This window comes from Culex pipiens, chromosome 2 (assembly GCF_016801865.2).
Source record: "Culex pipiens pallens isolate TS chromosome 2, TS_CPP_V2, whole genome shotgun sequence".
Classification (NCBI taxonomy): Eukaryota; Metazoa; Arthropoda; class Insecta; order Diptera; family Culicidae; genus Culex; species Culex pipiens.
Genome location: NC_068938.1, coordinates 27,572,350 through 27,587,242, shown reverse-complemented (window position 1 = coordinate 27,587,242; position 14,893 = coordinate 27,572,350). Strand labels below are relative to the sequence as shown.

The window sequence follows — 14,893 nt, the reverse complement described above, 5'->3', positions numbered from 1 at the left end:
GCACTAATTATAAAAAATGAAAAACTGCGACAATTTTCAAAAAAGTTACCTAAAAATGGCTATAACTTGAAAACGGTGCACTTTATCAAAAATTCACTGAAGTACTTTTTGATTGCAAATTCGATTTTACATCGAAAAATGAAGTTGAAAAATTTTTGCGACCGATATTTCGATTTTTTGAAAAAATCTGTATTGATTCAAAAAATCATAACTCGGTCAAAGATTTTTTGCCCATTCTGGAAATTTCTGAAAAGTTGGCATTTTATGTCCTCTAAAACATATCAAAAAATAAAAAAAATTAAAAATAGTGTTTTTTTGCAAATCAAGTTTTAGTGACAAAAAGTTAAATAAAAAATCACCAATATTTTTTTTACCGTGTAGCATTTTTTTTTCAGTGTAGTCCATATCCATACCTACAACTTTGCCGAAGACACCAACTCGATCAAAAAATTCCTTCAAAAGATACTGATTTTTGAATTTTCACATATCATTTTTGTATGAACAGCTGCCAAATTTGTATGGAAAATTATATGGACAAACTAATGATGCAAAATGGCTTCTTTGGGCATACCGAAGGCACCAAAAAAGTTTCAGCCGGATTAAAAAATACAAAAATTAAAATTAAAGAAAAAAGACCGATTCCGTAGAGAACTGCTCAGGTGGATTAAATAAGTTTTTAACTAAAAATTTTGTTTTAAAACCCGTCGCAGCCACTAGCAATCCGATCAATGAAGTCAAATTAAGAATGCTGTAGATTTTTTTCCGTCATTGAAAAACATATTTTTTTTGGGGGGTGCTGTCCTTTATTCATATTATGTATGCTGCAAAGAAATTCCTCAAAATGCCTATATAACTTTGCCTTTTGATTTTTTTGGCAAAAAATATTATCTTTGTTACCAGATAGTGCGCCATTCTATAGATTCTACCATAAAAGATGCCTTTTTAACTCAACAATAAAATTAAAAAAAAAAAAAAAACAATAAAAAATATAATGGAAATTCAAATTTTAGTGATAAATTGTCAAATTGAAAACATGGTTATTTTTCATTCCGTGCACTTATTTTCCCCTGAAATTAGTAACCTAAAACTTTGCCGAAGATATCAAATCGATCAGAAAATTCCTTCTCATGAAATTTACGCTTGTGGTCAATGAGAATTATCTGGATTACGCGTGAAAAATAAGAGTAATTCTAAATTTCTTAAAAGTTTAAGACTATGTTGGAAACCATTTGAAACAAAAATTGAGTGTAATAATATATCTGCAATTAATAATCTGATTATAAATACCGAATATTGAGCAGTTTCTATTGTACTTTTTATTTCCATCATCATCATTGGTTCTATCTACTGCTGTGCGCATATCGACCTTTTCCGGCGGTCACAGATGTAATTAAAGATTACAACAATATATTCCTTCCCGAGTCCCGGTAAAAACGAAATAACGTGAGAATAACATTTTTTGATATTTGAAAATACTAGGCCAATAACATTTTATGTTATTTATAACAACATTTGTTATTTGTCGTTATGATTTTTTTTTTGTTATTGGATTGTTATTGTAATAACAGACTAATAACACTTTTAGTTATTTTCCGAACAAATCTTTTTTATTATTTTTTGTTATTTTAACAACTAATCCAATCATCCCAATAACAGTTGGAGGTATTCTTCCATAACAAAAAATGTTTTTCCATAGTTATTTTGGTTTTCAACCAATATAAAACCAATAACAAATTTTGTTATGATAACATAAACCCTTATGCAAAAATGGATCTTTCAAGAAGATTCCATAACACTTTCTGTTATTTTAACATTATTTGTTATTGAAATGGCATGAATTTTGTTATTACCGTCTGCCCGGGAACAGTTTTCATATCCCTCGTAGCGTAAGGGACCAAGAACATATCTCCACAAGTATAACCCATTCTGCACATCCCGTCCGACCTGGTCCCAGAACCAACCAGTCAACAGGTCTCCCTGGTTTACCTCACAGCTTTGCAAAGCTCACTTTCGGCCGAAGAAGAACGGCCAAAGATCTCTCGAGTCTCGAGCCTTAAAGTACCACCCAAATTAGACTGTTGACAGAGGAACCTTTTTCCGAAATTGTCTTCCAGATCAGATCCAACCTTTATTTTCCATACCGTAATGTGCGGTTTTGTGGGGTCGCAAATTTCGCAGAACCCAACTCCTTTACACACGCAAGAGGGGAATCTCCGGTACCGGGGACTTCCGTATGAAGCGCACCATACTTCCTGGGATAGTCATCCGAAGAGGGGGACACACAAACACGCACACACGTGAGCGTTGAGTCGGACCGGGTGGACAAATATTTACAGAAAATTAAAATCCCCCACCAGCACCTTTGTAAGCTCCTTGGGTGTACGGCAAAGTTGGTGTCGGGACGGGGTCATGTGTTCGTACGGACTGAGCTGCTGCTGGCATGAAGTTTGTTTAGCAACTTTACTTATCTTTGCGCTTCCGTTTGCGTGCTGCTGTGAGGAAAACATTTGCTCTAAGGTTGGATTTAAGAGGATTTAGTTGTTTTGCAATTTGGCCCTATTAGATATTATGGTGAAATTACTGAGTTAAAGCTAATAAAATAAAGCAAAATAAAAAAAATAATAGGTTCAGCTGTATGACCCCACAGGTCACTCAAGGGCTATGAACTTATGATTATCAGATTCTTGGATCCCCGGAATTTCTTTGCTCTTCGTAATATTTCCCCCGTCATAATCGGCTTATGGCCTGAAGCACAAATCGCTATCATCTCCGGCTTTTGGACCCCGATGGAAGCGGTGTTCCGGCACGATGCAGCTGCTCATCATGCTTTATGCTTCACATTTTTGGCCAAAATTTTCGCATGAATCTCCACAGCTCAGCCCTGCAGCTGCTGTGTATGCCAAGAACGCGCGCGAATACATACTTCATTATATCTCACACAAAAAAAGAAGGAAGCTCTGTAATTTAATGTTGCTTCTCCCTTGGACTTGGATCCCGCCAGCTTCGGTTACTCCTTCGGAATGTTTTTGCTCATCAACAAGCCAAAACCAGCAAATAACAGCACATTTTTTGCTCTCATGCTCGACTTTTTTTTGACTTTTTAATATTATACGAACATTTAATTAAAAGCTATCCTGTTGAATCTTGCGAGTCAAAGCTGTCTGATTCCGGCGCAAGTCAGCGCCAACCACCCACTACCCCACGAAGACGCACATGAATTTGCCGCGCTGACTTGTTATTATTCTTGATAAAGCGCTTTTCGAGTTGTTTGTTTTTTCCCCGAACACCCCACCCCACCCCCTCTTCACGTTACACCGTTCTAGAAGGGGGAGGCTTTGGAAAAATACTTGAATCAACAAACCGTTATGATTATTTTTTTTTTTGAATGTTGGTCGTCCTGGTGAAGTTGATGGGGGTTGTGTGGTACACAGAAAAAAAAAATCATGGTAATATTACATCTGGGAAGGAGTACATCTTTTATGTCAGAGAAAATGTGTAATTTTTCTCTGGAAATGTGTAATTTTACCACTTCTCTAGTGTAATGCCACATTTTCAGTCTAAATTGAGGTAAAATTACAACCTTCCAAAATCACACCTTCCAAATTTACATTATTTTTTACTGTATAACGGCGATGGGAGGGACTGTAATTTGTGAGCTATCGCGCTTTCGCCTGGGAATACTTACGCTAATCCCCCCTCTACCCTCGAGAGAATCGGCGAATGTCGAAGCGTTGAAGATGGAGGGATTCGAGTGAGTTGACTGGATGTGGATTATTCTATGTGGAGATTAATTTGGGGGATCAAAAATTGGATTTAGATTTGCGAGATTTTAGAAGGTCCTTCCTTGTTTTTTAACATACTTTTTGTAGAAGTTTGCAGAACAGTTCTAAAAATGTTGAGTTTACATATTGTCGAACGCTGAGCGCAAATATGGCCGCAAAAATGGTCTAAATTAATACGAGACTTTTCTCATAGCTAATGTCAAGTTTAAGCTTAGCGACCCCATATTAGGTCACCAAGGGAAAGTTTGGCAAAATGGAACTAAAGGTTAGGGCATTAAATATGAATTCTAGATTACTTTTTCAAAACAACCAATGCGGCATGGGTGTCCTATGTACATAGGACCTTTTGAAAAAGTAAGCGATATTCGTTCGTTTTAAAGTTATTTAATTTTCTTAAAAACCAAAATAAGTAAATCTCGAGGATTTCACAATTTTTTGCGATTTTTTTTAATTGGATGAAACCTTGTTAACCCTCTGTCAAAAGAATTCAATATTCATCATTAGTATTTTCAATTTTGGGGGCTAGTTATACAAAATGATGTATGAAATTCTGTATCTTAAGATTCTGATCGATTCCCATTTTTTATTTGACTTTTTATAACTTTTTATATATTTTCCAAAAGTTTTTATATTTAAATTTTCGTTTTTTATGTATTTTAGGAGACCAAATTAGACATCTTTTGAGCCATAGTAAATAATGGTGCAAAATCTGGTTTTGGAGACATGAATTTTTGAAATAAAAATGTGTTTGTACAAAATACTGGCCAGACTCGATTAACCGAAGGCCTTGGCAAAAATACACTTTTTCATAATCGAAACTTCGGATAATCGAATCACGAAAAAAAAAAATTCGTTATCTTATTTTTGATTGTTGAGCTTTAGTATGACCCTTAAACTACTCCAAAATGAAATTTTAAATCCAAGATGGCCAAAATGGCAATGATGATAAATTGAAAATTGCTTTTTTTTTATTTTACGGGCAATCACCCATTTAAAAAGAGATCGCAGAACTCGTATTTGATGTTTAAAGTATGAAAATGAAAAAGAACGTTTTTTTTTTGTTCGTGATTCGATTATTCGAAGCTTCATTAAAACCTTTGGATAATCGAACTTCGGATAATCGAGTCTGGACTGTATATAAAATCTTGAGATTTTTTTTATTAAAAATCATTTTTTAAAGAAAAATCGAATTTGCAATCGAAAATACTTCACAACGTTTTTATTGCTATTTTTATTTACTTTTATCTACACAGCAAAAAAAAAGTTTAATTTTAAAATGTTGAAAATTTGGTAGGTTGATTCTTTTTTTAGTAATGTCACCTAAAAAATAGGTAAAAATGTAAACCTGTAACCAGAAACTGATGAAAATTCATCATTTGGTGATGTTATATTACACTTTTTTTTGACACAAAATCTGTCGCCATTTCCTGATGAGCAACTCTCTACGAAATCGGCCGATTTTGACCATTTTTATTTTTTGTATTTTTTTATTTGACTCAAACTTTGAGGGGGCCTTCCCTATGACCAAATAAGCTATTTTGTGTCATTGGTTCACCCATACAAGTCTCCATACAATTTTGGCAGCTGTCCATACAAAAATGGTTTGTAAATATTCAAACAGCTGTAACTTTTGAGTGAATTTTCTGATTAATTTGGTGTCTTCGGGAAAGTTGTAGGTATTGTTGAGGACTTTTAAGAAAAAATAGGTACACGGAAAAAAAAATTGGAGATTTTTTTATCAACTTTTTTTTCACTAAAACTCAATTTCCCAAAATACGTATTTTTTGATTTTCGAAATTTTTTGATATGTTTTACGGGGTTAAAAATCCGCAACTTTTGAGTCATAGAGAAACATGGTCAAAAAATCTGCCGCCGAGTTATGAATTTTTGAAAAAATAGAGATTTTTGGAAAAAATCGAAGTTTTATGCAAAAACATGTTTGACATTACTTTTCAATGCAAAATTGAATTTGCAATCGAAAAGTACTATACAGATTTTTTGATAAAGGGCTCCGTTTTCAAGATATAGCCACCGAAAGTTTGATTTTAGCGGAATATTTGCAGTTTTTCAATTTTTAAAAAAAGGGACCGTGAGTGACCATTTCTAAAAATATTTTTTTTGAAAAGTTCAGAAAATTTGCTATAAAATTGTCTAAGAGACATTGAAGATTGGACCTCGGGTTCCTGAAATAGAGCCGCTTTAAGAAAAAGAAACACGAAAATTGAAGTTTTCTTAATCTCACCAAAACAACCCACCTTTTTCTAATAACGATATCTCAGCAATTAATGGTCCGATTTTCAATGTTAATACATGAAACATTCGTGAAATTTTCCGATCTTTTCGAAAAAAATATTTTGATAATTTTCAAATCAAGACTAACATTTTAAAAGGGCCAAATATTGAATATTACGCCCATTTAAAATGCTAGTCTTGATTTAAAAATTATCAAAATATTTTTTTCGAAAAGATCGTACTTTTCGATTGCAAATTCAATTTTGCATTAAAATGTAATTTCAAACTTGTTTTTGCATAAAACTTCGATTTTTTCCAAAAATCACTATTTTTTCAAAAATTCATAACTCGGCGGCAGATTTTTTGACCATGTTTCTCTATGACTCAAAAGTTGCGGTTTTTGTCCCCTAAAACATATCAAAAAATCTCGAAAATCAAAAAATACGTATTTTGGGAAATTGAGTTTTAGTAAAAAAAAAAGTTGATAAAAAAAATGTTTTTTTTTCGTGTACCTATTTTTTTCTCAAAAGTCCTCAACAATACCTACAACTTTGCAGAAGACACCAAATTGATCAGAAAATTCACTCAAAAGTTACAGCTGTTTGAATATTTACAAACCATTTTTGTATGGACAGCTGCCAAAATTGTATGGAGACTTGTATGGGTGAACCAATGACACAAAATAGCATATTTGGTCATAGGGAAGGCCCCCTCAAAGTTTGAGCCAAATCAAAAAATACAAATAAAATCCATTTCCGGTTTTGGTAGAGAATTGCTCTGATGAGTTTTACCATATTTTTTCTGTGTATTAATTTTTCAATTTCTCGAGCTTTTTGAGTTTAAAAAAAATCTTGAAAGAAATACACCAGTGAAAAAAATATGTTCGAAAAGCTGAGAACATTTCCTGCAGTTTTCTCTCTGGAACTTTAAATATCGGGAAATTAGTTTCTGAGATAAAGCCTCACAAAGAATTCGAATCGACGAAAATAATTTTTCTTCACAGAAAAAAAGTTGGATTTTGGAAGTTTGAAAACTTAGTAGATTGAATATTGCCACTTTTTTGAAAAATATTACATAAAAAATGTATAAAAATGTGAACCTGATGAATATTCATCAAAAACTGATGAATATTAACCAATTCTTTACATTTTTTTTCGACACAAAATCTGTCACCATTTCCTGATGAATATTGCAATCATTTTTTTTCTGTGTAAGTATCACCTATTTAAACTGTAATTTTCAACTGAAGATTTCTTGGAATCTATTTTTCGATTTTCAATGTTGAAAACAAGTTGAAAAATTTAAACTTTTGCAAACATTTTTTTATACCAAGCTTAATTTTTGAAAAGGGCTAAAAATAGATGATTTTTCTTGTTTACTTTATTTCAGGTCTTTTAAAAGCTATTTAAAAAATGTAAATATTGGTAAAAACCTCTATCAACGATTTTACTGAACGTATTATTTGCTTAATTTACAAGAAAATCTCCAATATTTTTGCCAGTAGCCATTACAATTTCCAACGTTCAATTTTGCTCAAAGGAAAATAATTGAACATTTATAAATTCTAAATTTTTAAATCAATGTTTCAAAATTCTTCAAAAATGTAAAAAAAGAGTTGAAAAGAGTTAATTAATGTTTCAAGTAAAAATGATTTTTCGATAAAAATGCCTTTGTACTTTATCCAATAAAAATGATTATTTACAATTTAAAAAAAAATGTTACAATTGTGTAGGAGAATTGAAAGAAAGGCAAGCAACAAAAAAGTAATTGTAAAGCCATTTATATTTTTTTATTGAAAATTGAGTTATTGCAGAATGCATGCCCAAATTTTTAATCATTTTTATTTTTTTTCAATATAATGACATCTTTTTCAATAAAATTTGTGAAGGTTTTTTTAATCATTCTAATTTGATCAGTTTTTTAAATAAGTTTTTATTAATTATTTTCTAAGTTCAAAAATGCTCTATCCAAATAATTTAAAGAAAGGAACTAAATTCTAACAAACTTGAATTATTATATTTTTTTTTGTCTAATGTTTAGTTCGTGATTCTGTGAGATTATTCTTAAATATTTCAAAATATTGTTTTTCTAGTTTTAGTAAAAAAAATGTAATTGCAAACATCAGCAATTTTTTTTAATATGAGGAAAAAGTCTATATCGAAAATAACTATTTCAAAGATTTTTTACTTTGATTAATTCTTGTTTCTGTAACATTTCTGTGAGTTTTCACTGTTGCTAAATATTACTTTATTGTTTCTGAAATATTTTTGTTAGGTTTTGTTTCTTTAACCCTCTAACGCCCAGAGCTGTTTGCTTATCGTAAAAATAGTAAATGGCTTAATTTTAGTACAATAATGCAGGAAATACTTTACTTTGACCCACAAACATCGAATTGGGGCAAAAAAGTAGAATTTGAAGTGGTGCACCAGAGCACCATCAGGAAGATGAGCAACTTTTTTTTAAACCACAAAATCTCGTTTTCTTCAAATCTATTGGTTCATTTGTTTGAAAACGCTTCGAAATGTGTTAAAAACTACTTATGCTTTGCTGTAAGACCATATTTCTGAAGTATTAACTACAAATTCTAAAATCTCTGCATTTTCAGGTTTCTTTGATTGGCTCATTCAAAACCCAAAAACAACCATTTTCATGAAAAATGAGGAAAATAGTAAAACTATCGGTCTAATATCAATGTTTTGTCTTGTTTATGAATAGTCAGAACGTTTATAAACTTTTGTTTTGATAAAAATAAGCTTTTTCAGTAATTTAGAAAAAAGTGCTCCTGAATATTTAGTTGCTCATATGCCTAGGTGGTGCTCTGGTGCACCAAATGAAAAAGGTTGAAAAACACTTAAAACCGGTCCAAACTCACAATGTAATTCACAAGGGTTCTTGTCCAAGGTTCAAATGATAGCAAAACATTTTTTGTTTCATAAAATTTTGTGTTTGGTAATTTTTACGGGCTTTCGCAAACAGGTCTTATTTATTTCCCTAAAATTGGCCCATTTTTGTTTACATTTCACACTGTAACTTTGCTTGTGCTTAACCAAATTTGATGAAATTTGGGGAGATTTTAGTATACATTCTACATGAACACCTGCAACTTAAAGCACCATGAAAAGTTGTGTCAGTTCCGAGATATTTGAGTTCAAAGTTTTGGTGCTCTGGAGTAACCATGGGCGGGAGAGGGTTAAAACAAAATAGGTTTGACAAACCGTTCAATGTCATATTCTTTTGACCAGTATTGTATTTCGGTCGTTTTATCACATTTTGCAAAAGAAAATCTGCAACCCATCAAGTTTGGAATGTCATTGTTAATTTTTTGTCACTTAAATTGTCTCACATTCAATTTGTTCTCAGTTAAACTAAATGTTAACGGGTTTAAACAAATGTTACGAACAATGTTTTATCATAAATAATCTTTTTAAGTGTGGTTACTTAGTGCACATTTGCTGTTGTTATTTATTCTTGATCTGTATTGGAACATTTATTCTTTTGGAACAATTATTTTTCAGCTTTTCGTGAGATTTTTAGTTTTCTATTAATATAAATGTATTATGAATTAGAGTTTTGATAAGTTTTCAATGGTAAGGTTTTTTTGCACTCAAAGTTATTTCTTTTAAAGTAAAGTTACAAAAAATACAAATAACTTGTTCAAGTTACGAACGCCTTCGTGGCGCAATCGGTTAGCGCGTTCGGCTGTTAACCGAAAGGTTGGTGGTTCGAGTCCACCCGGGGGCGTAATTATTTTTTTATACGTTGTAATCCTCATGTTTTGATTGTAATCACAATTATACTTGTGATTATTTTGTTTCAAATCGCCACAAAAACAAACCACACGTGATAAAACCGTAAATCGCTTGTTCGCGACACATTGTCTGGTTGCAACGCTCCGTTGTTTAATCGCACAGAACCGCGTCTGTTGACGTATCAAAGTTGTTGATGTTTAACTAGGCGAAACTGTGCCGCGATTAGTAATCCGCACTTTGCCTGGCTAGTTGTGTGGTCGCACAAACAAAATGATGTAAATTATAGGAATGCCCCCCTTCCTCCCTCTTGCAGTAGTGGTTTGTTGTTTGTCAACCACAAATACAATTGCATCTGCCACCTGTTTGTTCTGTGTAGCTCGCGGTGGTGGCAATTAAGCGTGCAATATCCATGGATGATATTGCTAATAAAACGGTGTTAGCTAATGCATTCCGGAAAACAATCTGCTGGTGTTTAGAACGAATAATGCAAATAATCACCATTATTGTATCACCAAACAACAATCCATCAAGTCACGATCCAATCAGTTCCAGCACGAACTGGTTCCTGGAACAAACAAAAAAAAACCTGGTCGTTCTATCGCCATGAACTCTGCGCCTGAAATCACTGAAAACTCGCCTCAGTGAGCACGTTGAAAGCTGCTACTTTAGAGGATGAATCACACCAGATCGACCCCCGCCGATAAGGGGGGCCACGGCAGAACGTGAGCTTTGAGAACCCGACTGCCGGAGATCGGCTGGACGAGATACAGTTTAATTACGATGACAGCACCGAAGTTACGAATTGGGTTCAACTTTTGTGTTTTTCCAAAGTTGATTCAAAGTTTCCAAGATGTGGCCTGGAGGTTCAACCCTGGTCAACCATTTCAACTCCAAGTACGATGCTCCTAATAGTTTTGCACTAACGAGTTACTGCCGAGAAAGTCCTTGTGGCGTTTTGGTAAACTATGAAGAAGGGTCATGAACAGTGTTGTCCCTTATCAACATCATCTTCAGCACTGCCGGTGGGGGTGGAGCAGCTAACTAACCAACCTGCTAGGTGTATGAAGAAGTTTGAACCTGGTGTCGCCTGCCGCACAAAGTTTCGCTATCGTATAACTATTTCTCCCAGGACGATCCCGGCGAGGGATGCCAATAGTTGACACAATATGACGAGGCCGGAAACGACTTTGAAGCGCGCCCCCGCTTCATTTGATTACTTTGCGGAACTAGTTTACAGCCTGCGGCAGTGCAGAGGCGGTGGGATTAATTTGGGAAAGTTTTCCAGCATTTTCAATTTGGCTGGAAATATGCCGGCAACAATGTGGCCTGTTTTTGTAGTTGACAGTGTCGTTATCCTTGGGGAATGTTTTGAAGGTGAAATTTGGAATGTTTGATAAAGTAATGTTTTGAGTATTTTTTCTTTCCTTTGTTAGTATTTTTATGCGCATTTAGTTTTATAAAATGCAAAAAAGACAATCGACCTGCATTCACCAAAAATGCAAATGAACTTCAAAATAGAACAAAAAAGAATTGTACCGTCACGTGAAATCCCGTTGAAAGGATTCGACGCAATCTTTTTTTCACCCACCCCTCCCCTCAAAACATTGACAATTTTGAGTTGCATAATTGGAATGAAATATGAACGGACACATCGCGCACCGGTGAACACCCGTCGGTCGTCATCAAAAACCGGACAGAACATCGAGTGGACGTCGACACACGTCCAGAGAGCAGTGACTTTGACGATAATCGGTTGGATGATTTTTATCCCCTCGCGCGGAATGGAATGGAGGTTCAATCCCTCGACCTCCCCAAAAAAAGCTGCACAAAAACGGGGTTCGGGGTTCAGTCGAGAGCATTACTCCAATCACGTTTCGGAAATAATTCGCCGGGGTTCGACGAATAAAAGCGAACCGGGAGGACAGGCGATATAATTCTGCCAACTCAGCTGGACGCGGGGCCAGATTGTGCACTCGCCGGGGACACTGTGAAAAAGTTGTTGGATTTTCATCGTTGACTTGCAAGTGGGATACAGAGCAGCCAACATGACGGGGACATTAAAGGCACGTGACCTAATCGAAGTTGCACCAAACGAAGTGGAAGTGGAAGCCACCTCCAACCCCCATTCTACCGACCCGCCGTTGTCGTTTGATTTACTTTACTCCGCTCCTTCTCGGTATCAATAGCACACTCCCAAGGTCATCGGAGAAGGTCCTTCAAGTGTGGCACGCTTCAAGGCGTGGGCGACTTTAGGGTTCTGTTGTTACAAGGAAGTCTAGTAAACAATTCAATTATCGGTCTGGCGAACAGCTTATCTGCCGTTTTATGTATTGCTTCATTCTGCCAATCCCTCGTAATTGAGTGTATAGTTGCATTTTTAAACAATAATTTCTTTACCAAAATTAAACCCCTCTATCATGATATGATATAAATTAAAATCGAGAAAATCGCGTTTACGTCATGTTGGCTGTTCTTGATTCGGTTCAATTGAGGAAGGTTTTCAAACTTGTTACTGTCTGCTTGAATCTTGATTTTTATCAAAAAGGCCGTTGCAAATATTTTTCAAAGTTTATTCTTAAAATATTGTTTGAAAAGATTCAAGAAATTTTTCAAGAGTTTCTATTTTTACCATTTAAAAATCGGATCTATAGTTTCCAAAGTAGAATTAATTGAGCATTGAGGGCCGAATGAGTAGCAAATTTTTCGAAATCTAAATTCTATGCAAAGCCATATCTCAGCAAAAAAGATCGAATGGACATTATTCAGAAAAGAAAATTGGAGAGATTTTTTTGTTTAAGCTTTTCAAATAGATATAAAAAAAATCACAATTTTTCTTAAAAATTGTTCCTCAAAATCTAAAAATTCTCAAAGAATTTCACCAAAGAATGACTTTTGGAAGTTTATTCGGGTTAATTTCAGATACAGTCCAGACTCGATTATCCAAAGTTTTGTATGGGATCTCGGATAATCGAATTTCGTATTTTGTATCTGCTTCTTTAAAACATTAAAATCGAGTTCTGCGACCCCAGTTTAGTCAAATTTGTTTTTTTTTATTGTCGTAAAATTCAAAATTGCATTTTTTTTCAACATTTCATCGTCGCTTTTATGGCCGTCATCTTGGATCTAAAAATCTAAATCACTTTTCAGTAGTGCGTCCAACCCGGGAATTCCCGGGACAAAAATCCCGGGATTTTTCCCAAACCGGGAATTCCCGAATCCCGGGATTTTTTTATAATTTGTCCCGGGAATTCCCGAAATTGAAAAAAAAAAATATCATATTTTGGTCTGGAAATTCAGATTTGGTTGTGAAAATAGTAGAACAATAAAATGATTAAAAAATTGTGTTCAGCAAATCTCAGCATTAAATTGGCTTTTTAGGAAAATATATTATAATTTTAATTAACAGGTCCGCAAAATGCCTAGTGCTTTAATTTTTTTTCTATTTTTTTTAAGACTGGATATATTTACGTATATTTCGATTTTAAATTTGAAAAAAAAAACAATCTCATATCAAACTATTTATAATCAAACACCGGCATCTAGGGCAAATAAGTACAAATGTAACGAATAAAGACAGCTATTAAAGCAAAAAATTATTGCATGACGTTTTTGATGACTTCGGTTAAAACAGGAACAGAACAAAACAATTTGTACTTCCAACCTATTTAGACTGTAATTCTGATTTTCTCTCGGTTGGCGGTAGTTACTTGAAGATAATTTGTAAAATATGTTTTATATAAAACAATGAATTCAAAACTTATCTAAAATTTTACATTGACTGGTATCATTTTGTTAATTGTCGTTTTTTTGTTTTTTAGACATATAAAATATTTTTTTAAGCTGTTTTAGTCATGTCATTTAAAAATATATATAAAAGAAAAAAAAATATAAAGGAATTCCAGAGTTTTTTTTGAATAGGTCCTATAAACAAATGGAAGACAAAAGCTTATTGGACCTTTTCAAAAAAAAAAACTGAAGAATTATGATTTTAAGTTTGAAAACATAACAAATATAATGAAACATAGATTTTATTACTGATTTAAAAATTTCCCGGGATCCCGGGAATTCCCGGGATTCCAGAAATATTTTTCCCGTTTCCCGGGAAATTCGAAACCCGGGAAAATTGGACGCCCTACTTTTCAGTAGTTTAAGGGTCATACTAAAGCTTAACAATCAAAAATGAGACAACGAAAAAACATTTTTTTTCGTGATTCAATTATCCGAAGAAAAATTTTGTCAAGGCCTTCGGACAATCTAGTCTGGACTGTACGGGACCATCCATAAACCACGTGGACAATTTAGGGGGGGGGGGGATATGGCGATTGTCCACGATCCATATAAACAAGTTTTTTTTTGTATGGACAATTGTCCACGAGGGGGGGGGGGGGTAACAGATTCCCAAAAAAGTGTCCACGTGGTTTATGGATGGTCCCTACTGGAAAAAACACATTTCTGGAGTTTTTTTTTGAAAAGGTCCAATAAACCAAATTTTCAGTTTTTGCTTTTTGGGTGTTTTTTAATACCCCTGACTCAAGGCGGTTTCCAAAACACCCAAAAAGCAAAAACTGGAAATTTGGTTTATTGGACCTTTTAAAATAGATATAAAAAAAAATCACAATTTTTCTTAAAAATTGTTCCTCAAAATCTAAAAATTCTCAGAGAAATTCACCAAAGAATGACTTTTGGAAGTTTATTCGGGAGAATTTCAGATACAGTCCAGACTCGATTATCCGAAGTTTTGTATGGGATCTCGGATAATCGAATTTCGTATTTTATATCTGCTTCTTTAAAACATTAAAATCGAGTTCTGTGACCCCAGTTTAGTCAAATTTGAATGGTTTATTGCCTGTAAAATTCAAAAATGCATTTTTTTTTCAACATTTCATCATCGCTATTATGGCCGTCATCTTGGATCTAAAATTCTAAATCACTTTTCAGTAGTTTATGGGTCATACTAAAGCTTAACAATCAAAAATGAGACAACGAAAAAACTTTTTTTTTTCGTGATTCGATTATCCGAAGTAAAATTTTGCCAAGGCCTTCGGACAATCTAGTCTGGACTGTACGGGACCATCCATAAACCACGTGGACAATTTAGGGGGGGGGGGGGATATGGCGATTGTCCACGAT

General features: G+C 33.9%; 1 protein-coding gene and 1 non-coding gene across 6 annotated transcripts in view; both read left to right on the top strand.

Annotated features, from left to right (window-relative positions):
* The window catches only part of LOC120421296 (disintegrin and metalloproteinase domain-containing protein 10), a 185,940-nt gene that overhangs the window by 73,750 nt on the left and 97,297 nt on the right, over positions 1 to 14,893 (top strand). The window lies entirely within an intron of this gene.
* On the top strand, positions 9,682 to 9,755 carry Trnan-guu (transfer RNA asparagine (anticodon GUU)). Its single transcript has one exon. It is a non-coding gene; the product is annotated as a tRNA-Asn (tRNA).